This window comes from Pongo abelii, chromosome 12, assembly GCF_028885655.2.
Source record: "Pongo abelii isolate AG06213 chromosome 12, NHGRI_mPonAbe1-v2.0_pri, whole genome shotgun sequence".
Lineage (NCBI taxonomy): Eukaryota > Metazoa > Chordata > Mammalia > Primates > Hominidae > Pongo > Pongo abelii.
In genome coordinates, this window is record NC_071997.2 from 12,712,471 (window position 1) to 12,739,760 (window position 27,290).

Sequence of the window (27,290 nt, forward strand, 5' to 3'; positions counted from 1 at the left end):
TGAGATGGAGTCTCGCTCTTGTTCCCCAGGCTGGAGTGCAGTGGCGCGATCTCAGCTCACTGCTACCTCCGCCTCCTGGGTTCAAGCAATTTTCCTTCCTCAGCCTCCTGAGTAGCTGGGATTACGGGCACCTGCCACCAACCCCAGCTAATTTTTGTATTTTTAATACAGATGGTGTTTCACCTTGTTGGCCAGGATGGTCTCGAACTCCTGACCTCTGGTGATCCACCGTCCTTGGCCTCCCAAAGTGTTGAGATTACAGGCGTGAGCCCGTGTGTGGCTGGGCACCAGATTCAAAACCTGAGTCACTGAGACAAGTAATAATTTATGGCAATGATTTTGAAAAATCCAGAAGAATGCCACAAGTCTGCAATGAACACAGTAGCGACATCTTAAGGAAACAGGTGCAGGTAAAGACAGGTAGAAGTGGCTAGCTGTGGTGGCTCACACCTGCTATCCCAGCACTTTGGGAGGCCGAGGAAAGGCACGAGGATCGCTTGAGCCCAGGAGTTTGAGAACAGCCTGGCCAACATAGCAAGACCCCATCTCTACAAAAACTGTGACAAATTAAGTGGGCATGACGGCATGACCCTGTAATCGGAGCTACTTGGGAGGTTGAGGTGGGAGGAGGGCTTGAGTCACAGTGAACTGTGAATGAGCCTCTGGACTCTAGCCTGGGTAACAGGGACCCTGTTGTCTAAAAACAAAAATCAAGAGAAATCCAACAACGGTGTGATGAACACAATGGCAACATTTTATAAGAAGACGGATGCGTGTACATACAGATAGAGTAACTTACTGAGACCTACGTGAGCTTAAAGAGCGAAAAATAGGCCGGGCGCGGAGGCTCACACCTGTCATCCCAGCACTTTGGGAGGCTGAGGCGGGCGGATCACGAGGTCAGGAGTTCGAGACCATCCTGGGTAACACAGTGAAACCCCGTTTCTACTAAAAATACAAAAAAATTAGCCAGGCTTAGTGGCGGGTGCCTGTAGTCCCAGCTACTCGGGAGGCTGAGGCAGGAGAATGACGTGAACCCGGGAGGCAGAGCTTGCAGTGAGCCGAGATCGCACCACTGCACTCCAGCCTGGACGACAGAGCGAGACTCTGTCGAAAAAAAGAAAGAAAGAAAGAAAAGTAAGAAAGAAAGAAAGAAAGAAAGAAAGAAAGAAAGAAAGAAAGAAAGAAAGAAAGAAAGAAAGAAAGAAGAAGGAAGGAAGGAAGGAAGGAAGGAAGGAAGGAAGGAAGGAAGGAAGGAAGGAAAGAAAGAGAAAAAAAGAAAGAAAGAAAGAGAGAGGGAAAAATACCGTGATCCTTTTTTTTGTTTGTTTTTTGAGATGGAGTCTTGCTCTGTCCCCAAGGCTGGAATACAGTGGCGTGATCTCGACTCACTGCAACCTCCACCTCCCAGGTTCAAGCTATTCTCCTGTCTCAGCCTCCCGAGTAGCTGGGATTACAGGCACCTGCCACCACACCCGGCTAATTTTTGTATTTGTAGTAGAGGCAGGGTTTCACCATGTTGGCCAGGCTGCTCTCGAACTCCTGACCTCAGGTGATTCGCCCACCTTGGATTCCCATAGTGCCAGGATTACAGGCATGAGCCACCGCGCCTGGCCAGTGCTGCTTTTTATAATGACAAAACAGGTGCCTGTCCCACCTCACAACTCAGCCCTTGGGTAGGTGTTGAGCCCCAAGTAGCTTCAATCACACCTGTCAGAGTCACAACGAAATGTTTCTTATTTTAGAAGCACATTCTCTGGTTTTCTTTTCTGTTTTTCTTTTTTAACACACAAATATATTTTTAATATAGTTCTAAGAGAAGAAAAAGCAGGTCATAAAACTGTAATATGTTTTCCTAATATTTTATTTATTTTTCATTAGTACTATTTTTTAGATTTGCCAGCATGTCGAAAAAAACCTTTATTACTTTCTGTAATTGCCTCTTATGCTTTGTTACCAGATGCCTTTGGAGCAGGAGCCTCTGTGGCAGGTGTTTCTTCTATTTTAGGACTGGAGTCTTTTTTGTTCTTGTTTTGTTTTGTTGAGAGGGAGTCTTGCTCTGTCCCCCAGGCTGGAGTGTAATGGTACCATCTCGGCTCACCGCAACCTCCGCCTCCCAGGTTCAAGCGATTCTCCTGCCTCAACCTCCCCAGTAGCTGGGATTACAGGCACCTGCCACCACGCCTGGCTGATTTTTGTATTTTTAGTAGAGACGGGATTCCACCGTGTTAGCCAGGCTTGTCTTGAACTCCTGACCTCGTGATCCACCCACTTCAGCCTCCCAAAGTGCTGGGATTACAGGCATGAGCCAGTGTGCCTGGCCGGTGCTGAAGCTTTTTGACCCTTCTGAGCTTTTGGAGCAGGTGCCTCTGTGGATGTAACCATCATCTCACTCTATTGGCAGGTGTTTCTTCTATTTTAGGAGCTGGAGTTTTTGAGTCCTCTGAACATTTGGAGCAGGCGCTGCCTTCTGGCCTGTGGTTTTCTGGGAAAGAATCTTCTGGGCTGAATCTTCTGGGCCTTCTTACCCACAGCGGTCATCTTTTTTGCTGGAACTTTAGCAGCAGCAGCTGCAGCAGCAGCAGGTGCTTTTTTGGAAGAAGCTTTCAGGATAGCTGCCTTTGGAAGCTTCTTAACTTTATTCTTGATGATTCTGTTCCTCATTTTCTTTGCCTTCATAACTTTAAAATGATCCAAATCTGTCATCTTGGCTTTTTGGAGAAGCTTTCAGGAGAGCTGCCTTTCGAAGCTTTTTTTTTTTTTTTTTTTGAGATGGAGTCTTGCTCTGTTGCCCAGGCTGGAGTGCAATGGCACAATCTCAGCTCACTGCAACCTCCACCTCCCAGGTTCAAGCGATTCTCCTGCCTCAGCCTCCTGAGTAGCTGGGATTACAGGCATGCACCACTACACCCAGCTAATTTTTGTATTTTTAGTAGAGACAGGGTTTCACTGTGTTAGCCAAGCTGGTCTCAAACTCCTGACCTCGTGGTCTGCCCACCTTGGCATCCCAAAGTGTTGGGATTACAGGCGTGAGCCACCACACTCAGCTGGATAACTTCTTGAGTGGTGATTTTAGAGGTATTGGTGCACACCCGAGCCGTGTACACCGTACCCAATGCATGGTCTTTTATTTCCGGCCACCCCCGAGCCTGTCCCCCAGATTCCCCAAAATCCATGTATCATTCTTATGCCTTTGCATCCTGCTAGCTTAGCTCTCACTTATGAGTGAGAACATAGGATGTTGGTTTTCCATTCCTGAGCTACTTCACTTAGAATAATGGTCCCAAACTCCATCCAGATTGCTGTGAATGCCATTGATTCATTTCTTTTCATTCATTCCTTTTCATGCCTGAGTAGTATTACATTTTATATATACAGTGCTGTGTATATATACAGCACTATATACATAGACATATGTATATATTGTGTGTATATATATTCAGCACTATATATATAGACATATGTACAGTGTGTGTGTATATATATTTACACACACATATTGTGTGTAAATATATATACACACACACTATATATATATGTATATATACCCCAGCTTCATAAGCTCCCACTTATGAGAGAGAACAAAGGATGTTTGGTTTTCCATTCCTGAGTTAATTCACTTGGAATCATGGTCCCCAATTCCATCCAGGTTGCTGTGAATGTCATTCATTCATTCCTTTTCATGGCTGAGTAGTATTCCAATAAATATATAGTGTGTGTATACATATATACAGCACTATATATAGACATATATATGGTGTGCGTATATGTATACACACATATTGTGAGTAAATATATATACAAACACTGTAAATATATATACACACACAACATATCTATATATATATATAACCACAGTTTCATAAGCTCCCACTTATGAGGGAGAACAAAGGATGTCTGGTTTTCCATTCCTGAGTTACTTCACTTACAATATTGGTTTCCAATTCCATCCAGGTTGCCATGAATGCCATTCATTCATTCCTTTTCCTGGCTGAGTAGTATTCCATTATATATATACAGAGTGTGTATACATATATTCAGCACTATATATATATAGACTATATATAGTGTGTGTGTATATATATATCCTATATATGTATATCATATATATCATATATATATATCGAGATATATATCACTTTTTTTTTTTTTTAGATGGAATCTCACTCTGTCGCCCAGGCTGGAATGCAGTGGTGTGATCTCAGCTCACTGCAACCTCCACCTCCCGGGTTCAACCGATTCTTGTGTCTCAACCTCCCCAGTAGCTGGGATTACAGGTGCCTGCCACCACACCTGGCTAATTTTTGCATTTTTAGTAGAGATGCTGTTTCACCATATTGGTCAGGCTGGTCTTGAACTCCTGACCTGGTGATCCACCCACCTCAGCCTCCCAAAGTGCTGGGATTACAGGGGTGAGTGAGTCACTTCTCGCAGCCTGCAAAGCATTTTCTTTATCCACTCGTTGCTGGATGGGTCTTGGGGCTGGTTCCATGATTTTGCAGTTGCAAACTCTGCTGCTATAAATGTGCCTGTGCAAGTGTCTTTTCCACATAACGACTGCTTTTCCTTTGGTAGATACCCAGTCTTGAAATTGCTGGACGTAATGGTACTTCTATTCTCATTATTTTAAGGAGTGTCCGTGAGCTCTCCTTTCCTAGCATATTTTTAAGTGCAGGAGACAATATTGCTGGCTGTAGGCATGGCACTGTACAGCAGATCTTTAGAACGTAAGGATGTCTGGCCAGGCGCGGTGGCTCACGCCTGTGATCCCAGCACTTTGGCAGGAGGAGACCAACGGATCACCTGAGGTCAGGAGTTCAAGACCAGCCTGGCCAACATGGTGAAATTCTGTGTCTACTAAAAATACAAGAATTAGGCTGGGCGCGGTGGCTCACGCCTGTAATCTCAGCACTTTGGGAGGCCGAGGCGAGCGGATCAAGAGGTCAGGAAATCAAGATCATCCTGGTTAACATGGTGAAATCCCGTCTGTACTAAAAATACAAAAATTAGCCGGGTGTGGTGGCAGGTGCCTGTAGTCTCAGCTATTCAGGAGGCTGAGGCAGGAGAATGGTGTGAACCCAGGAGGCGGAGGTTGTAGTGAGCCAAGATTGCACCACTGCACTCCAGCCTGAGCAACAGAGCGAGACTCCATCTCAAAAAAAGAGAAAAAAAAAAGAATTAGCTGGTCATGGTGGCGGGGTCCTGTAGTCCCAGGTACTTGCGAGGCTGAGGCAGGAGAATCGCTTGAACCTGGGAGGTGGAGGTTGCAGTGAGCTGAGATTGTGCCACTGCACTCCAGCCTGGGTGACAAAGCGAGACTCCATCTCAAAATAATAATAATAATAATACTGATAAAATAAAAAATAAAAAAGAACATAAAGACATCCTCAGGGAAGCATGCATCTCCTCTGCCCTATTGTTTGAGCTACTGACTGACAATCCCTTCTCCTTGCAAATACTCAACACAGAATTGCTGAGGCCATTGGAACATCACAGAGCCCTCACTCCATGCTTCATGAATCTTGCCTCTTTCTGTATTTTTTTATTTTTTGTAGAGATAGCGGAGGGGGGAATCTCTCCATATTGCCCAGGCTTGTCTCGAACTTCTGGCCTCAAGCCATCCTCCTGCCTCAGCCTCACAAAGTACTCACAGGCATGAGTCACCGCCACGTGGATGAATCGTGTGTCTTTTTACCTGCAACCATGTCCATCAACCCTCACCGGTGTTCGTCAATATTATCAAACATTATTATTGTTATCATTAAATATGAAATAATAATTATTAAATATAAATTAAATATTTAATTTATATTTAATAATATATATAATATATATATTATATAGCTATTAAGTGATGCTAAATAAATTAAATATTGATTAAATATTTAATTTATATTTAATCAATATTTAATCAATATTTCTATTGACATATTTCTGTTTTATATTGCATATATTGCAATATGCATATAGATGCATATCTATTGCATAGATATATATGCATAGCTATATATGCATATACAAATATATGGATATATGCAAATATATGGATATATAGATATATGCATGTTTATATTTTAATTAAATATTTAATTAATATCTAATAATAATCACGAATGTTTAATATTAATAAATATCAATTATTAATTATTTAATTAAAATATAGGTATATGCATATATATTAAATGTTGCTCAACATTTTCCACATCTCACAACTTTCACAGCTGATCCAGCCATTTGTTTTGATGTCAGGGGACCCCCCCCAGTATCCCTCCCTCTCATTGCCAGGTGCCCACACCGAGGTGACCTGGGGACCCCACTTTCACAGGCCTGGATTGTGACGGAGTGTGAAGCATTCACCATTGGTGGGGCATGCTCAGGTGATCAGTGGGAAGTGAGTGTGGAAGGTGGGACAGCCAGGAGACAGACGATGTCTCCTGTAACAAAGCATGAGCACAGGAGAAAAGAAAGAAAGAAAAGAAAAGAAAGAAAGAAAGGAAAGAAAGAAAGATGACACCACAGCCTGTGCACGGTGGCGCAAGCCTGTAATCCCAGCACTTTCGGAGGCGAGACAGTTGGGTCATCTGAGGACAGGAGTTCAAGACCAGCCTGACCAACATGGTGAAACCCCATCTCTACTAAAAATACAAAAATTAGCCAGGCATGGTGGAGGGTGCCTGTAATCCCAGCTACTTGGGAGGCTGAAGCAGGAGAATCACTTGAACCTGGGAGGCGGAGGTTGCAGTGAGCTAGGAATGGTGGCAGGTGCCTGTAACCCAGCTACTCGGGAGGCTGAGGCAGGAGAATAGCTCGGACATGGGAGGTGGAGGTTGCAGTGAGCTGAGCTCGTGCTACTGCCCTCCAGCCTGGGCGACAAGAGCAAAACTCCATCTCAAAAATATATTATCAAAAAAATAATAATAAAATAAAATATATGATCAACACAATGTAAATTAGACAATTTATAGTCATACAGCGTCCATCGCTACCTCACCCACAGTGGGAGAGAAAAATTAAAAAAAAAAAAAAACAGTTTTAGGACGATCCCCATGAAATTGTCAAAACCAGCCGTCTTCTAAATATCTGACTGGGGCTGTCAGAAAACAGACTTCAGAGAAGAATACAAATCATTGTTTCCAGCCGTAATAACAGAGTTCAAAGCTGAGAGGATATGAAAAATTCATCGTGTGTCTACTTGAAACGAGGGATGTAAATTATGCCACTTTGTCTATATTTGTACAATATGTTCTTGTTGGCAAATACGGGATCCGTTCATTGTTTCGTTAAATACCTGACAATTCTGCAACAGTTGCAAAGATGGGTGCTTAAATCAGCGTTTCCCACTCTAGGACGGCAAAGAAAACACAAATAAAGAAATAAAACAGGGTCAGAGAGAAGGAGAGCCAGGGAAACTTTATCTAAATCAGTTGCTTGGACCTGGTGTGCGGTGGCTCAGGCCTGTCATCCCAGAACTTTGTGGGGCTGAGACGGACGGATCACTTGAGGTTGGAGCTCAAGACCAGCCTGGCCAACATGGTGAAACCTCGTCTCTACTAAAAATGCAAAAATTAGCCAGGTGTGGTGGCACGTGCCTGCAATCCCAGTTGCTTGGGAGACTGAGGCATGAGGATAGCTTGAATGCGGGAGGTGGAGCTTGCAGTGAGCTGAGATCGGGCCAGTGCACTCCAGCCTGGGCGAACAGAATGAGATTCTGTCTCAAAAAAAAAAAAAGAATTTCTTGAATTCATTCTCGAGGTCGGGGTATGTGATGCGAAGCTCTCCTAAATGCTGAGAAGATGCAAACAGTGTTTTGGTGCATGTCTGTTATCCCAGCTACACGGGAGGCTGAGATGGGAGAATTGCTTGAGCCCAGGAGGTTGAGGCTGCAGTGAGCTGAGATTGCACCAGTGCACTCCAGCCTGGGTAACAGAGGGAGACCCTGTCTCAAAAAAAGAAAAAAAGACATGGAAATAACATTTGATGAAGAAGATGAGGAAAGCCCACACTTTAGCTTTCAAACTGCTCCAATTTTTTTTTTTTTTGAGACAAATTCTTGCTCTGTTGCCCAGGCTGGAGTGCAGTGGCGTGATCTCAGCTCACTGCAACCTCTGCCTCCCGGGTGCAAGCAGTTCTTCTGCCTCAGCCTCCCGAGTACATGGGATTACAGGCGCCTGCCACCACGCCCAGCAAATTTTTGTTTTTTTGCTCGAGACCAGGTTTAGTCATGTTGGCCAGGCTGGTCTTGAACTCCTGACCTCAGGTGATCCACCCGCCTCGGCCTCCCAAAGTGCTGGGATTACAGGCATGAGCCACGGCACCCAGTGCAATTTTTCCAAATTCTTAAGTCACATGTACCCCAGATGCAAGTACTCATACCTCAGACAAGGCAAGAAATTATGATTTTTCCTGCTGACTAAGAAATTCTCATATCAAAGTATCCCTTGAATAATATAGCCTGGTTATTCCAGTTTGCATATCTTTTGTTTTTTTGAGACAGTGTCTCACTCTGTCACCCAGGCTGGAGTGCCATGGCATGATCTCGGCTTGCTGCAAACTCCACTTCGTAAGTACGATTCTCTGGCTTCAGCCTCCTGAGTAGCTGGCATTACAGGTGCCCGCTACCACACCCGGCTAATTTTTGTATTTTTTCCTTTTCTTTTTTTTTTAGTACAGACCAGGTTTTACCATGCTGGCCACGTTGGCCTCAAATTCCTGACCTCAAGTAATTTGCCTTCTTCGGCCTCCCAAAGTGCTGGTATTACAGGTGTGAACCACCGTGCCCAGCCTCCAGTTTGCATATCTTGCTGATAGGTTTAATTAGCTGAATGAGCCCAATTTGATAATGCAGGTGGGCAATATTGCTTTCCTCCTGCACACAGGGTCATAGATGAAATGACATCTATCCTCGGTATTCAAAGCAGTTGAATACATTCTGGTTTGCAATTTTGACTGATTTGGTAAGAGGTGGGGGCTGAGGAATCTCAATCCAATTTTTTAGGTTAGTGTTTTGTTTCGTTTCTTTTTGAGACTGAGTCTTGCTCTGTTGCCCAGGCTGGAGTGCAGTGGTACAATCTCAGCTCACTGCAACCTCCGCCTCCTGGGTTCAAGCGATACTCCTGCCTCAGCCTCCCAAGTAGCTGGGATTACAGGCACCTGCCACCATGCCGGGCTAATTTTTGTATTTTTTGTAGAGACGTGCTTTCACCATGATGGTCGGGCTGGTCTAGAACTCCTGACCTCTGGTGATCCACCTGCCTCGGCTTCCCAAAATGCTGGGATTACAGGTACGTGCCACCACGCCTGGCTAATTTTTGTATTTTAGTAGACATGGGGTTTCACCATGATGGTCAGGCTGGTCTGGAACTCCTGACATCTGGTGATCCGCCCGCCTCGGCCTCCCAAACTGCTGGGATTACAGGTACGTGCCACCGCGCCCCGCTAATTTTTGTATTTTAGTAGAGACGGGCTTTCACCATGATGGTCAGGCTGGTCTCGAACTCCTGACCTCAGGTGATCCGCCCACCTTGGCCTTCCAAAGTGCTGGGATTACAGGCGTGAGCCACCGTGCCAGGCCTCTGGTTTGCAATTGTGACTGAGCTGGTAAGAGGTGGGTGCCAAGGATTCTCAATCTGTTTTTTTAGTGTTTGTGTTTTTTTTTGTTTTGTTTTTGACACAATATCTTGCTCTGTTGCCCAGGCTGGAGTGCAGTGTTGCAATCTCAGCTCACTGCAGCCTCCACCTTCTGAGCTCAAGCCATCCTCCTTCCTCAGCCTCCCAAGTAGCTGGGACTATAGGCATACATACCACATCCAGATAATTTTTTTTTTCTTCGTACAGACAGGGTTTCACCATGTTGCCCAGGCTGGTCTCAAACTCCTGACCTCAAGTGATCCACCCGCTTCGGCCTCCCAAAGTGCTGAGATTACAGGCGTGAGTCACCGCACCCGGCCACTTTTTTTCTTTTCCTTTTTTTAAATAACAGCACCATTGCACAGCTCATGAGTGCTACAGAAAACACACGTTAAATGCTTTCCACCAAATTTTGACTTTTTATTGCGGTTAAAAATAAACAAGTACCAGAAAATCAGATCTTTTTGTAAAATGTTAAGCACGTATTATGGTTAACGTACACAGGGTAATTGAATTTGATTCGAGTTCATTTACTCTTGCCAAATCAAGCCCCACCGAACAGGTTTTAGTTGTTGTTAGAGACTCAGCTTTGAAATGTCCATTTATCTCTTCCTTTCAACTTCTGGATGTGTTGAAGTGGGGAAAATCCTGTGAGTATAATTTACATGTTACTGCTGCTTTCCTCGCTAAGGAGTGCCTGATGACTTCTTTATATGGCGCATCTGAAAGCAAACTCTGAAATGAGGCCGGGCGCCGTGGCTCAAACTCTGAAATGAGGCCGGGCGCCGTGGCTCACGCCTGTCATCCCAGCACTTTGGGAGACCGAGGAGGGCAGATCGCCTGAGGTCAGGAGTTGGAGACCAGCCTGGCCAACATGGTGAAACTCCGTCTCTACTAATAATACAAACACTAGCCTGGCGTGGTGGCGGGCACCTGTCATCCCAGCTACTTGGGAGGCTGAGGCAGGAGAATCGCTTGAAACTGGGAGGCCGAGGTTGCAGTGAGCTGAGATGGCGCCATTGCACTCCAGCCTGGGCCACAGCGAGACTCTGTCTGAAAAAATAAAAATAGTCACTCATGAGCATCGCCTTATTTTCCATTGTTACTGGTTACTGATAAATTCAGCGAAATACTGGTTTTATAATTTTACGGTTGCTAGAAGTTGCGTCTCACTTTATTTGATGATTTAGTGGTCTTGCATTCTTTTAATTTATTCTGGGTTAATTCTCTATGTCTATTCTTTCTTCAACTTCAAATTTTGATCTCTGCACAATTTTCTGCAATTTGTTTTTTATTTTTTGGTTTTTTTGTTCTTTCACGCCCCCTATCGTCTTCTTGGGCTCTTCGCCATATTAGTCATGTTTTATTTTGTCTTTTCTATATCATTCTTTGTTTCATTTCTATTTTCCTATCCTCTATTTCTCTCTCTCTCTTTTTTCTTTTGAAACAGCGTCTCGCTCTGTCACCCAGGCTGGAGTGCAGTGGCGTGATCTCGGCTCACCACAACCTCCGCCTCCTGGGTTCAAGCGATTCTCCTGCCTCAGCTTCCCGAGTAGCTAGAATTACAGGCACCTGCCACCACGCCTGGCTAATTTTTGTAGTTTTAGTAAAGACGCAGTCTCACCATGTTGGCCAGGATGGTCTCGAACTTCTAACCTCAGGTGATCCACCTGCCTGGGCCTCCCAAATTACGGGTATTTTGTTGCTGTTGTTTTTGAGATGGAGTCTCGCTCTGTCGCCCAGGCTGGAGTGCAGTGGCACGATCTCGGCTCACTGCAACTTCCATCTCCCAGGTTCAACTGATTTTTCTGCCTCGGCATGCCGAGTAGCTGGGATTACAGGCATGTGCCAGCATGCCTGGCTAATTTTTCTACTTTTTAGTAGAGAGGGGTTTCACCATGTTGGCCAGGCTGATCTCGAACTCCTGATCGCTGGTGATCTGCCCACCTCAGCCTCCCAAAGTGCTGGGATTACAGCCGTGAGCTACCGCACCCAGCCAAAAAGATATCTTAAAAGATCTCAGCATCTCATCTCACTGTAACCTCCACCTCCTGGGTTCAAGTAATCCTCCTGCCTCAGCCTCCCAAGTAGCTGGGATTACAGGCGTGCGACACCACGACTGGCTAATTTTTGTATTTTTAGTAGAGACAGGGTTTCACCGTGTTGGCCAGTCTGGTCTCGAACTCCTGATCTCATGTAATCCACCTGCCTCGGCTTCCCAAAGTGCTGAAATTACAGATGTGAGCCACCACGCCCAGCAAAGCTTTTTCTAACTCGATAGCTTGAGAACTTGCTTTCCTTTTGTTTTTGTGAAGTGCTGAACCCCAGGATTACTTTCTAAAAGATTCTGCTGTTCCCTACACCATTCTTTTTCATTATGGCAAAATACGTATAATGTCATATGCACCATTTTAACTGTTTTTCTTCTTCTTGAGACCACCCTTTTGTGTCTTGTTGTGGTTGTTGTTTTCTTGTGTTTTTTAGAGACAGGGTCTTCTCTTTTTTTTTTTTTTTGAGATGGAGTCTTCCTCTGTCGCCCAGGCTGGAGTGCAGTGGCGCGATCTCCACTCACTGCAAGCTCTGTCTCCCAGGTTCATGCCATTCTCCTGCCTCAGCCTCCCAAGTAGCTGGGACTACAGGCACCCGCCATCGCGCCCGGCTAATTTTTTGTATTTTTAGTAGGGACTGAGTTTCACCGTATTAGCCAGGATAGTCTCGATCTCCTGACCTCGTGGTTGCCTGCCTCGGCCTCCCAAAATGCTGGAATGACAGGCGTGAGCCACTGTGCCTGGCCAAGACAGGATCTTGTCTTTTTGCCCAAGCTGGAGTGCAGTGGCGTGATCACACCTCACTGCAGCCTCCATTTCCTGGGCTAAACGGATCCTCCAACCTCAGCCTCCCAAGTAGCTGGGAATCCAGGTGTGAGCCACTGTACCATGCTGAGAACAACTTTTTGCATTTTTAAAATTTAATTCTGTGCAATGTTCATTGCTGCCAACCAAATGTACCCTTTTCCACAAAAGAAAGCATTTTTTTTTTCCTTTGTATAGCAATAAAATTTTTTAAGATCGTGGTAGAGAGCACATAATATAATCTCTGCCATTTTAGCCATTGTAAATAAGAGTACAATTTGGCCGGGCATGGTGGTTCACACCTGTAATCCCAGCACTTTGGGAGGCTGAGGCAGGCTGATCAGGAGTTCAGGAGATTGAGACCATCCTGGCCCACATCGTGAAACCCTGTCTTTACTAAAATACAAAAAATTAGCCGGGCACGGTGGTGTGCACCTGTAGTCTCAGCTACTCGGGAGGCTGAGGTAGGGACATTGCTTGAACCCAGGAAGTGGAGGTTGCGGTGTGCCAAGATCGCGCCACTGCACTCCAGCCTGGGAACTAGAGTGAGACTCCATCTCAAAAAAAAAAAAAAAGAAAAAAAGTTAAATATTCTTCCATGTTCATTGTTGCCAACCGAATGTACCCCTTTCCTCAAAAGAAAGCTTCTTTTCCTGTCTATAGCAATATATACTTTTTAAAAATTGTGGTAGAACACACATAATACAATCTCTGCAATTTTTGCCATTTTAAAGAGTATAATTTGGCCGGGCGTGGTGGCTTATGCCTGTAATCTCAGCACTTTGGGAGGGCAAGGCGGGTTGATCACCTGAGGTTGGGAGTTCAAGAAAAGCCTGGTCAACATGGCAAAACCCTGTCTCTACTAATAATACAAAAATTAGCCGGGTGTGGTGGTGTGTGCCTGTAATCCCAGCACTCTGGGAGGCCGAGGTGGGTGGATCACATGAGGTCAGGAGTTCAAGACCAGCCTGGCCAAAATGGCAAAACCCTGTCTCTACTAATAATACAAAATTTAGCCAGACGTAGTGGCACATGCCTGTAATCCCAGGTACTCGTAAGGCTGAGGCAGGAGAATCTCTTGAACCCGGGAGGCAGAGGTTGCAGTAAACTGAGATTGCACCACTGCACTCCAACCTGGGCAACAAGAGTGAGCCTCTATCTCAAAAGAAAGAAAAAAAATTAAATATTGTGCAATGTTCATTGTTGTCAACTGAATGTATCCTTTTCCTGAAAAGAAAGCTTCTTTTCCTGTCCATAGCAATATATATTTTTTTAATTGTGGGGGAGCACACATAATATAATGTCTACTATTTTAGCCATTTTAAAGAGTACAATTCATCCAGGCATGGTGGCTCACGCCTGTAATCCCAGCACTTTGGGAGGGCAAGGCGAGTGGATCACCTGAGGTTGGGAGTTCAAGACCAGCCTGGTCAACATGGCAAAACCCCGTCTCTAATAATAATACAAAAATTAGCCGGGTGTGGTGCTGCGTGCCTCTAATCCCAGCACTTTGGGAGGCTGAGGTGGGTGGATCACCAGAGATCAGAAGTTCGAGATCAGCCTGGCCAACATGGTGAAATCCTGTCTCTACTAAAAATACAAAATATTAGCTGGGCCTGGTGGTAGATGCCTGTACTCCCAGCTACTCAGGAGGCTGAGGAAGGAGAATCACTTGAACCCGGGAGGCGGAGGTTGCAGAGAGCTGAGATCGCGCCATTGCACTCCAGCCTGGGGAACAAGATCAAAACTCTATACCCCTCAAAAAAAAAATAGTACATTCAAATAATTGTGCAACCATTGTCACTAACCACCTCCAGAATATTTTCATCTTCCCAAACAGAAACTCTCTCCCCATGAAATACCAATTCCCCATTTCACCCCCCAGCCTCTGCCACCCGTAGTTCTAGTTTCTGACTCTATGAAATCTTTGCCTGTTCCAGGCATTTTAGATAAGTGGAGTCATACACTATGGGGTCTTTCCTGTCTGGGTTCTCTCACTGGGCCTGATGTCCTCAAGGTTCAAACATGCCACAGCCTGCGTCTGACCCTCATTCCTTTTCCTGGCTGTATAGTATTCCATTGTGTGTCTCTTCTCCCACCGGGCCTGATGTCTTCAAGTTTCACCCATGCCTCAGCCTGCGTCTGACCCTCATCCATTTCCCTGGCTGTATAGTATTCCATTGTGTGTCTCTCCTCTCACTGGGCCTGAGATCTTCAAGGTTCACCCATGCCGCAGCCTGCGTCTGACCCTCATTCCTTTTCCTGGCTGTATAGTATTCCATTGTGTGTCTCTTCTCTCACTGGGCCTGATGTCTTCAAGGTTCACCCATGCCGCAGCCTGCGTCTGACCCTCATTCCTTTTCCTGGCTGTGTAGTATTCCATTGTGTGTCTCTTCTCTCACTAGGCCTGATGTCTTCAAAGTTCATTCACACTGCAGCCTGCATCTGATTCTCATCGCTTTTCCTGGCCATATAGTATTCCACTGTGTGTCTCTTCTCTCACTGGGCCTGAGATCTTCCAGGTTCATTCACACTGCAGCCTGCATCTGACCCTCATTCCTTTTCCTGGCTGTATAGCATTCCATTGTGTGTCTCTTCTCCCACTGGGCCTGATGTCTTCAAGGTTCACCCACGCCACAGCCTGTGTCTGACCCTCATTCCTTTTCCTGGCTGTATGGTATTCCATTGTGTGTCTCTTCTCCCACTGGGCCTGATGTCTTCAAGGTTCACCGATGCCGCAGCCTGCGTCTGACCCTCATTCCTTTTCCTGGCTGTATGGTATTCCATTGTGTGTCTCTTCTCCCACTGGGCCTGGTGTCTTCAAGGTTCACCGATGCCGCAGCCTGCGTCTGACCCTCATTCCTTTTCCTGGCTGTATGGTATTCCGTTGTGTGTCTCTTCTCCCACTGGGCCTGATGTCTTCATGGTTCACCCATGCCACAGCCTGCGTCTAACCCTCATTCCTTTTCCTGGCTGTATAGTATCCCATTGAGTGTCTCTTCTCTTGCTGGGACTGATGTCTTCAAGGTTCATTCACACTGCAGCCTGCATCTGACCCTCATTCCTTTACCTGGCTGTATAGTATTCCATTCTGTGTTTCTTCTCTCACTGGGCCTGATGTCTTCAATGTTCACCCATGCCGCAGCCTGCTTCTGACCCTCATTCCTTTGCCTGGCTGTATGGTATTCCATTGTGTGTCTCTTCCTTTGCTGGGCCTGAGATCTTCCAGGTTCATTCACACTGCAGCCTGCATCTGACCCTCATTCGTTATTGCTGGCCATATAGTATTCCACTGTGTGTCTCTTCTCCCACCGGGCCTGATGTCTTCAAGGTTCACCCATGCCGCAGCCTGCGTCTGACCCTCATCCATTTCCCTGGCTGTATAGTATTCCATTGTGTGTCTCTTCTCTCACTGGGCCTGGTGTCTTCAAGGTTCATCCACACTGCAGCCTGTGTCTGACCCTCATTCCTTTTCCTGGCTGTATAGTATTCCATTGTGTGTCTCTCCTCTCACTGGGCCTGATGCCTTCAAGGTTCACCCATGCTGCAGCCTGTGTCTGACCCTCATTCCTTTTCCTGGCTGTACAGTATTCCATTGTGTCTCTTCTCTCACTGGGCCTGATGTCTTCAAGGTTCACCCATGCCGCAGCCTGCATCTGAACCTCATTCCTTTTCCTGGCTCTGTAGTATTCCATTGTGTGTCTCTTCTCTCACTGGGCCTGATGTATTCAAGGTTCATTCACACTGCAGCCTGCGTCTGACCCTCATTCTTTTTCCTGGCTGTATAGTATTCCATTGTGTGTCTCTTCTCTTACTGGGCCTGATGTCTTCCAGGTTCACTCACACTGCAGCCTCTGTCTGACCCTCATTCCTTTTCCTCGCTGTGTAGTATTCCATTGTGTGTCTCTTCTCTCACTAGGCCTGAGGTCTTGAAGGTTCATCCACGCTGCAGCCTGCATCTTACCCTCGTTCCTTTTCCTGGCTGTGTAGTATTCCATTGTGTGTCTCTTCTCTCACTGGGCCTGATGTCTTCAAGGTTCATTCACACTGCAGCCTGCATCTGACTCTCATTCCTTTTCCTGGCTGTATAGTATTCCACTGTGTGTCTCTTCTCCCACTGGGCCTGATGTCTTCAAGGTTCACCCATGCCGCAGCCTGTGTCTGACCCCCATTCCTTTTCCTGGCTGTATGGTATTCCATTGTGTGTCTCTTCTCCCACTGGGCCTGATGTCTTCAAGGTTCACCCATACCGCAGCCTGTGTCTGACCCTCATTCCTTTTCCTGGCTGTATGGTATTCCATTGTGTCTCTTCTCCCACTGGGCCTGATGTCTTCAAGGTTCACCCATGCCGCAGCCTGCGTCTGACCCTCATTCCTTTTCCTGGCTGTATGGTATTCCATTGTGTGTCTCTTCTCCCACTGGGCCTGATGTCTTCAAGTTTCACCCATGCCTCAGCCTGCGTCTGACCCTCATTCGTTTTCCTAGCTGTATAATATTCCATTGTGTGTCTCTTCTCTCACTGGGCCTGATGTCTTCAATGTTCACCCATGCCGCAGCCTGCTTCTGACCCTCATTCCTTTTCCTGGTTGTATGGTATTCCATTGTGTGTCTCTTCCTTCACTGGGCCTGAGATCTTCCAGGTTCATTCACATTGCAGCCTGCATCTGACCCTCATTCCTTTTTGCTGGTCATATAGTATTCCATTGTGTGTCTCTTCTCCCACCGGGCCTGATGTCTTCAATGTTCACCCATGCCACAGCCTGCATCTGACCCTCATTCCCTTTCCTCGCTGTATAGTATTCCATTGTGTGTCTCTTCTCTCACTGGGCTTGATGCCTTCAAGGTTCACCCATGCCGCAGCCTGTGTCTGACCCTCATTCCCTTTCCTGGCTCTATGGTATTCCATTGTGTGTCTCTTCTCCCACTGGGCCTGATGTCTTCAAGGTTCACCCATGCCGCAGCCTGCATCTGACCCTCATTCCTTTTCCTGGCTTTATAGTATTCCATTGTGTGTCTCTTCTCTCAGTTGGCCTGAGATCTTCCAGCTTCATTCATACTGCAGCCTGCATCTGACCCTCATTCCTTTTCCTGGCTGTATAGTATTGCATTGTGTGTCTCTTCTCCCATTGGGCCTGATGTCTTCAAAGTTCACCCATGCTGCAGCCTATGTCTGACCCTCATTCCTTTTCCTGGCTGTATGGTATTCCATTGTGTGTCTCTTCTCTCACTGGGCCTGAGATCTTCCAGGTTCATTCACACTGCAGCCTGCTTCTGACACTCATTCATTTTTACTGGCCATATAGTATTCCATTGTGTGTCTCTTCTCCCACTGGGCCTGATGTCTTCAATGTTCACCCATGCCGCAGCCTGAGTCTGACCCTCATTCCTTTTCCTGGCTGTATAGTATTCCATTGTGTGTCTCTTCTCTCACTAGGCCTGAGGTCTTCAAGGTTTACCCGTGCTGCAGCCTGTGTCTGACCCTCATTCCTTTTCCTGGCTGTGTAGTATTCCATTGTGTGTCTCTTCTGTCACTGGGCCTGAGGTCTTTGAAGTTCATTCACACTGCAGCCTGCATCTGACCCTCATTCCTTTTCCTGGCCATATGTTATTCCATTGTGTGTCTCTTCTCTTACTGGGCCTGATGTCTTTCTGGTTCATTCACACTGCAGCCTGCTTCTGACCCTCATTCCTTTTCCTGGCTGTATAGTATTCCATCGTGTGTCCCTTCTCTCACTGAGCCTAGTGTCTTCAAGTTTCAGCCATGCTGCAGCCTGCGTCTGACCCTGATTCCTTTTCCTGGTTGTGTAGTATTCCATAGTGTGTCTCTTCTCTCACTGGGCCTGAGGTCTTCGCGGTTTATCCACGCTGCAGCCTGCGTCTGACCCTCATTCCTTTTCCTGGCTGTATAGTATTCCTTTGTGTTCCCAGAGCAAATTCTGTTTACGTGTTCATCCACTGATGGGCGCCTCTGTTGCTTCCATGTTTGAACTGTTGTGAGTCATGACACTATGTACTTGTGTATAGCAGTATGATCTGTTTTTCTAGGAAAATTTGGAGATGAAAAAAATATGTTCACCCATGAGATCATGTCATTTGCATGGACGTCGATGGAGTTGGAAGCCATTATCCTCAGCAAACAAACACAGGATCAGAAAACCAAACACTGCATGTTCTCTCGCATAAGTGGGAGCTGAACAATGAGAACACATGGACACAGGGAGGGGAACGTCACACACTGGGGCCTTCCAGGGGTGGAGGAGTGGGAGGGAGAGCAACAGGAAAAATAACTAATGCATCGTGGGCTTTATACCTAGGTGACAGGTTGACAGGTGCAGCAGACCACCATGGCATGTGTTTACCTATGTAGCAAACTTGCCCACCCTTCCCCCATACCCGAGAGCTTAATTTTTTTTTTTTTTTAAGATGGAGTCTCACTCTGTCGTCCAGGCTGGAGCGCAGTGGCGCGATCTCAGCTCACTGCAAGCTCCACCTCCCAGGTTCACGCCATTCTCCTGCCTCAGCCTCCTGAGTAGCTGGGACTACAGGTGCCTGCCACCGCACCCGGTTAATTTTTGTGTTTTTAGGAGAGATAGGGTTTCACCATATCAGCCAGGATGGTCTCGATCTCCTGACCTCGTGATCTGCCTGCCTCGGCCTCCCAAAGTGCTGGGATAACAGGCGTGAGCCACTGTGCCTGGCACCCCAGAGCTTAAAATAACATTTTTTAAAAAGTTTACATAGTACAAAGAAAAAAAGCATAATTATTTTCATAGTCATTAACTAGAGAATAAGACAGAGACTATTTGAGTCACAAAAGTGATGTGTGATTGTCACAGCTAAGTGGAAACAGGGCTGGTATAATTTGCATCTTCACCTTTTCAAGGCTGGGAGTGCGGTGGTCCACGTCTGTGATTTCAGCACTTTGGGAGGCCAAGGCAGGTGGATCACCTGGGGTCAGGAGTTCGAGACCAGCATGACCAACTTGGCAAAACCCCATCTGTACTAAAGATACAAAAATTAGCCGGTCACAATGGCTGGTGCCTAGAATCCCTGCTACTCGGGAGGCTGAGGCAGGAGAATGGTGTGAACCCAGGAGGCGGAGCTTGCAGTGAGCTGAGAAGACGCCATTGCACTCCAGGCTGGGAGACAGAGTGAGACTCCATCTCAAAAAATAACATAATATCCTACTCTGAATTCAACAGTCAATTAAAAACATAGTCCATAATTTCCCTTCTATCAGAATCTGCAGCCTACGCTTTCATTTCTTTCTTGTCGGCTAGTCCTTCCATCAAGGTAGGACATTTCTCCCTTACGAACCATGCCCTGTGTTTTGGGCACCCGTAAAATATGTCTTTAAAATCGCTTGAACTCTTTTTATTTATTTATTTATTTAGTTAGTTAGTTAGTTAGTTATTCTGAGACAGAGTCTTGCTCTTGTCACCCTGGCTGGAGTCCAGTGGCACGATCTTGGCTCACTGCAACCTCCGCCTCCCGGGTTCAAGCAGTTCTCCTGCCTCAGCCTTCCGAGTAGCTGGGATTACAAGTGCCACACCGCCACACCCGGCTAATTTTTCTATTTTGTAGTAGAGACGGGGGTTTCACCACGTTGGCCAGGCTGGTCTCAAACTCCTAACCTCGTGATCCACCCGCCTCGGCCTCCCGAAGTGCTGAGATGACAGGCGTGAGCCACCGCACCCGGCCAGAAAAAATCACCCGAACTTTTTTAACGTTTGGAAAGAAGTCCCTGGTTGTGTTCCGTCTGTTGGAGGCACCACGATGGAATGGGAACCATCCGTGCTAAAGGCACCCGTCCTCATTTTTCACAACAAATCCGTCTGGCCTCTTGCTGTGTTCATGAGCTCTCTGCAGAGAAAGCTTGTTCATCCCGGCTCTTTTCTACTCAGCTCGCATTCAGGTTCCTGCAGACCTCGGATAATCTCTTCTGGAGGGGATCTTTTCCAAACCTTTGATCTGCCCTGTTTTATTTATGTCAAGTAATTCCTGTGTCTGCAGAACCGGTGGGGAGGATCAATCCAGCTCTGTCCTGATCCAACACGTGCGGTCCCCCGTTAGTGCACAAGCCTGGGGTCTGCTTTTTCGGGAGGCACCCCCCACCGAGTCTGAAGCGGGCGTCTAATCCTCAGGCGAAAGAACTTCTCGCTTTTATACACAGGAAAAACTGCACCCTGGGTTCTAATACAGCGATCTGTGTCTTTTCCGAGGCTGTCTTGGCGAGGGTATTTCTCAGCCTAATAACCGTGTCAATATTAGGTCAATAATATCCAACACCTGTGATAACTTCAGCCTGCCAGGCAGAAATTTACCGTGCTGATCAAAAGACATTCTCCCAAGGCAAACATTGGAAATTAATGTTTTAAAAACCTTTTCTGATTCCAGAAGGAAAGGCTGTTTTAGAAAGACAACTGGCGTTCTAGGGGAGAAAGATGGTCCTCGTTGAAATGCACGGATTATGCATGACAAATACGGAATTGGATGTTGCCAGTAAATGAAGAGAGCTGTTTGGAAAAGGCTGGTAAATAGGAAGGTTTTCTGTACAAAGAGAAGTGACTCACACATTTAAGAGTTTATGCAGCCAGCAGACACATGAAAGAATGCTCATCATCACTGGCCATCAGAGAAATGCAAATCAAAACCCCAATGAGATACCATCTCACACCAGTTAGAATGGCAATCATTAAAATGTCAGGAAACGACAGGTGCTGGAGAGGATGTGGAGAAATAGGAACACTTTTACACTGTTCATGGGACTGTAAACTAGTTCAACCCTTGTGGAAGTCAGTGTGGTGATTCCTCAGGGATCTAGAACTAGAAATACCATTTGACCCAGCCATCCTGTTATTGGGTATATACCCAAAGGACTATAAATCATGCTGCTATAAAGACACATGCACACGTACGTTTATTGTGGCACTATTCACAATAGCAAAGACTTGGAACCAACCCAAATATCCAACAACGATAGACTAGATTAAGAAAATGTGGCACATATACACCATGGAATACTATGCAGCCATAAAAAAGGATGAGTTCATGTCCTTTGTAGGGACATGGATGAAATTGGAAACCATCATTCTCAGTAAACTATCACAAGGACTGAAAACCAAACACCGCATGTTCTCATTCATAGATGGGAATTGAACAATGAGAACACATGGACACAGGAAGGGGAACATCACACTCTGGGGACTGTTGTGGGGTGGGGGGAGGGGGGAGGGATACCATTAGGAGATATACTTAATGCTAAATGGCAACAACTCCAGCTCGGGAACAAAGATGTTCTATGTGTGTTTTTAAAAACTTTTTATTTTACATAAAATTGGCAACTAATAACTGCATATTTTTAAGGTGCACAAGATGACGTTTTGATATATGTATCACTGTGGAATAATTACATCAGGTTAATTCACGTATCTGTCACTTCAATTGCTTAATCTTTTTTGAGTAAAAACATGTAAAATCTGTTCTTTTATCAGTTTTGAATTATACATCATCTATTAACTGTTGCCACCATGCTGGGCTAGAATGTTTTCTTCTGTCACTAGAATGCATCCTTTCTGTCAGACTGAAACTTTGAATCATTTCACCAATGTTTCCCCCTTTTTTTCTTCTTCTTCCTCCTCCTCCACCTCCCCCTCCTCCTCCTCCCTCTCCTCCCCTCCCCTCTCCTCCCCTCCCCTCCCCTCTCTTCCCTCCCCTCCCCTCTCTTCCCTCCCCTCCCCTCACCTCTGACTTCCCCTCCCCTCCCCTCTCCTCCCTCCCCTCTCCTCCCCTCCCCTCCCCTCCCCTCCCCTCTGCTCCCTCCCCTCCCCTCCCCTTTCCTCCCCTCCCCTCCCCTCTCCTCCCCTCCCCTCCCCTCTCCTCCCCTCCCCTTTCCTCCCCTCCCCTCCCCTGTCCTCCCCTCCCCTCCCCTCTCCTCCCCTCCCCTCCCCTCTGCCTTCCCCTCCCCTCCAATCTCCTCCCTCCACTCCCATCTCCACCCTCCCCTCCCCTCCCCTCCCCTCCCTCCCCTCCCCTCCCCTCCCTTCTCCCCACTCTCCTACCTCCCCTCCCCTATCTCTTCCCCTCTCCTCGCTCCCTCTCCCCTCCCCTCTCCTCCCTCCCCTCCCCTCTCCTCCCTCCCCTCCCCTCCCCTCTCCTCCCTCCCCTCCCCTCTCTTCCCTCACCTCCCCTCTCCACCCTCCCCTCACCTCCCCTCTCCTCCCCTCCCCTCCATTCCCCTCCCCTCCCTCCCTGCCCCTCCCCTCCCCTCCCCTCCGCTCCCCTCTCCTCCCCTCCCCTCCCCTCTCTTCCCTCCCCTCCCCTCACCTCTGACTTCCCCTCCCCTCCCCTCTCCTCCCTCCCCTCTCCTCCATTCCCCTCCCCTCCCTCCCCTGTCCTCCCCTCCCCTCCCCTCCCCTCTCCTCCCCTCCCCTCCCCTCTCCTCCCCTCCCCTCCCCTCTCCTCCCCTCGCCTCCCCTCTCCTCCCCTCCCCTCCCCTCTCCTCCCCTCCCCTCCCCTCTCCTCCCCTCCCCTCCCCTCTCCTCCCCTCCCCTCACCTCTGACTTCCCCTCCCCTCCACTCCCATCTCCTCTCCTCTCATCTCCTCTTGCTTTTCTTTTCTTTTTTCCTTTCTTTTTAGACAGAGTCTTACTCTGTCACCCAGGCTGGAGTGCAGTGGCCTGATCTCAGCTCACTGCAACCTCCGCCTCCTGGGTTCAACCAATTCTCCTGCCTCAGTCTCCCGAGTAGTTGGGATGACAGGCACCTGCCACCACGCCTGGCTAATTTTTCTGTTTTTAGTAGTGACAGGGATTTGCTGTGTTGGCCAGGCTGGTCTCGAAGGCCAGATCTCGTGATCCACCTGCCTCGGGTTACACTTTTTTACATTCCACGTAGAGGTGAGAGCACGTGGTATTTGTTTGTCTGAGCCTGGCTTATTTCCCTCAACGTCACGTCCTCCAGGTTCATCTTGTTTTTCCAGGCTGAAGACTATTCTGTTTTGTGTGTCACACATCTTGTGGCCTGTGTCATAGAAAACGTTTTCCCCCCAAACCCATACCCCGACTGGCATGCTCCATGCCCTCTCACTGTGCTTATGGGCCCCACGGGAAGGCTGTTATTGTGTCCCCTACTTCTAGTCTTAAGCAAATACAACTGTTGTTTTGCTAAATTTGCGTTTTCTTTCTTTCTTTCTGTCCTTTCTTTCTCTTTCTTTCTCCCTTTTCTCCTTCTTTCTACCTCTCTTCTTTCTTCCTTTCTCTTTCTCTCTCTCCTTTGTTCTTTTTTCTTTCTCCCTCTCTTCTTTCTTTCTTCTTTCTCTTTTCTTTCTTTCTCTCTTTCTCTCGTTTCTTTCTTTCTCTTTTCTATTTCTCTCTCTGTCTCTTTTCTTTCTTTTCTTCTTTCTCTTTTCTTTCTTTCTCTTTCTGTTTCTTTCTCTCTTTCTTTCTCTTTCTCTCTTCTTTCTTTTTTCTTTCTTTCTCTTTTTTCTCTCTCTCCTTTCTTTGTCTTTCTCTCTTTCCTTCTCCTTTCTTTCTCTTTCTCTTACTTTCTTTATCTCTCTCCTTTCTTTCTTTCTGTTTTCTTTCTTCCTCTTTCTCTTTCTTTCTCTCTCTTTCTTTTTTCTTTCTTTCCCTTTCTTCTTCCTTTCTTTCTCTCTCTTTTCTTTCTTTCTCCCTTCCTTTCTTTCTCTTTGTTTCTTCTTTCTTTCTTCCTCTCTCCTTCCTTCCTTCCATCTTTCCTTCCTTCTTTCCTTCCTTTCAAGACAGAGTCTGATTGTCACCCAGGCTACAGTGCACTGGCACAATCTCAGCTCACTGCAACCTCTGCCTCCCGGGTTCAAGTGATTCTCCTGCCTCAGCCTCCTGAGTAGCTGGGATTACAGGCACTCGCCACCACACCCAACTAATTTTTTAATATTTTCAGTAGTGGCGGGGTTTCACCATGTTGGCCAGGGTGGCCTCAAACTCCTGGCCTCAAGAGATCCACCCGCCTCGGACTCATAGAATGCTTGCATTACATGAACCACCCTGCCCAGTCCTAAATTTGCTTTTTATGGGGGATGCCTTTGCAAAGGTAGCCTGAAGCTACATTAAGGCTGTTGTACATGAGCCGGTCACATGACAGTCTGCGTAAAAGTGAAGAAGTAAAGGAAAATCACAATCTTCCAAAGGCTGTGATAACCAAGGGTAGAGTCATATCCCAACACGAGTGAGTGGCTGGATTCTCTATCCGTCCCGGAGAGAGGATCAGGGGTCACTGGGAACAAGATTTATTATGAGACAACTTGAGATGTCTTCCAGCAGGAAAACGACCAAAACACTCTGGAATAGGATTGCTTGGGGCAGAAAGGTCTTCACCAGACCACATGCTTTGTAAGCACCTGGCTGTACACAGAACTCTGTCCGGGAAATGCTGGGTGAACAGAACACGCTGTCCAGCGGGCTTGGGAGGGCCTCATCTTGTGCCAGCTTCAGCCAATTGGAAAAAAATAGAAGATGAGCCGATTATGTAAGGCCTGACCTGGTACTGAGGGCTCTCCGAGCATAAATTAACTTCCCCACACAGCCTGGCTGTGAGGTAGGTAGGAAGGTGGATGGTAAACATGTGTGCCAGTTTTCACCTGGACCTCAGAGACCCCTGTCAGCAAAGGCCACACAGTGAGCCTGATGGAGGAAGCGTAGAAACTCTCAGGCATCCGCCAGGCCCAGTCTCATACTTTGGCAGGGAAGATTTCATTAAAATGATTAAGGACTGGCTTGGTGATCTTGGGAAAAGTTGTTGAAAAATGAAGTTTTGGGCCTCTGAGTTAATGGTTTAATTATGCATCTCAGGATTTGCAAAGAGCACAGTAACCTTCCAGCCTTTCTTTTCTAGAGACAATCGGCCAGTTTATACTTAGGGGAAAATGAAGGATGAGCTGAAAGAATGGCAGAAAGTCCATCCTCCAAGCTCTTCCTGGAAACACAGAAAAGAAAGAGGTGTCCTCAAAAAACACCAGCCCACACGTTGACGTCAGCTCCTCCTGTGAGATGAGCCAGGCACATTTATTAAGCAGCCGTTTGGCTGGAAAAATGGCCAGTGCACCTCGTTCTGAATTTCTCTCCTGCGTGTCCAAGGATCAAGGCAGGCAGTGAGGTTGGCAGAATTATGAATCTCAATCAAATTTGTTCTATGACCTGATAGAAACACCAGCACACTGTATGAGTCTGTTGTTGAAGTCTAACTTCCAGAACGCTACGCACACTGCTGATCATAAACACAGAGATACAAGTATTCACGAATCGTCCTCCGGCTCCAGCCCAGGATTTCTCTAGAGGTGCTAATGGAGGCCGCTCACATTTGTGGGATAAAAAGTTTGCGATGAACAGTCTTGCCTGGGGCGCAGAAGGTGAGGAGCTGTGTGTGGCTTTTGCGTTTTCCTTCATGATGGAATGTGAGTCTTTGATGCCGGCTGGATCCACGTTTTATGAGGCGGAATTTTTAATATTGAAAGTCAGAAAGGGCTAGGTGGTCTTTGGAGTCCCAGTGGGTGAAGTCAAAGTAAAGGAATGTGGTCAAAAAAAAAATCACCTTGATTTTTCTTACCCAGAAGTTGCTAAATTGTGAGTCTAATTTTTTCAAATGAAATCTGAAATCAGACCAATTTGGAGTGTGGTTACCTAGGATCTGCCTCCAACGGGCCCACATCACCAGCCCTCATGTTCAGCACTGAATTTCCATCACTATTCTGCAAGACGAGATCACGCCAGGAATACCTCCACCAACCCAATGTCTGACTCAAAACTTTGCAGACTAGGAAAGACCCAAAAGAAAGTATGAAATCGGGGCCAGGTGTGGTGGCTCACGCCTGTCATCCCAGCAAATTTGGAGGCTGAGGTGGGTGGATCACCTGAGGTCAGGGGTTCAAGAGCAGCCTGACCAACATGGTGAAACCCCGTCTTTACTAAAATACAATTAGCTGGGCACAGCTGTGGGGACCTGTAGTCCCAGCTACTCGGGAGGCTGAGGTTGGAGAACTGCCTGAACCTGGGAGGCAGAGGTTGCAGGGAGCAAATATCATGCTGCTGAACTCCAGCCTGGGTGACAGAGTGACATTTCATCTCAAAAAAAGAGGAAGAAATGGCCAGGCGTGGTGGCTCACACCTGTAATCCCAGCACTTTGGGAGGCTGAGGCGGCGGATCACGTGAGGTCAGGACATCCAGACCAGCCTGGCCAACATGGAGAAACCCCGTCTCTACTAAAAATACAAACAAAATTAATCGGGCATGGTAGTGGGTGCCTGTAATCCCAGCTTCTTGGGAGGCTGAGGCAGGAGAATTGCTTGAACCCGGGAGTCAGAGGTTGCAGTGAGCTGAGATCGCACCATTGCACTCCAGCTTGGGAACAGAGTGAGACTCCATCTCAAAAAGAAAAAAAAAAGTTAACATTCTTTCACCCAGATTTCCTAGTCTTTATTTTAGCTGTAACATCCCCTGTAGGAAAAACACCTGTTTCCATCTTTCTAAAGACATATTCCTGAAACCACACTTGGAGAGTTTTACAGAGCAGGAGCTGCAGAGAGAGGAATAAAAAATCCTGGCTGTGCACAATGGCTCATGCCTGTCATCCCAGCAATTTGGGAGGCCGAGGTGGGCGGATCATCTAAGGTCAGTGGTTCAAGACCAGCCTGACCAACATGGAGAAACCCTGTCTCTACTAAAAATACAAAAATTAGTCAGGCGTGGTGGTGCATGCTTGTAATCCCAGCTACTCCAGAGGTTAAGGCAGGAGCATCGCTCGAACCCGGGAGGCAGAGGTTGCCATCAGCCAAC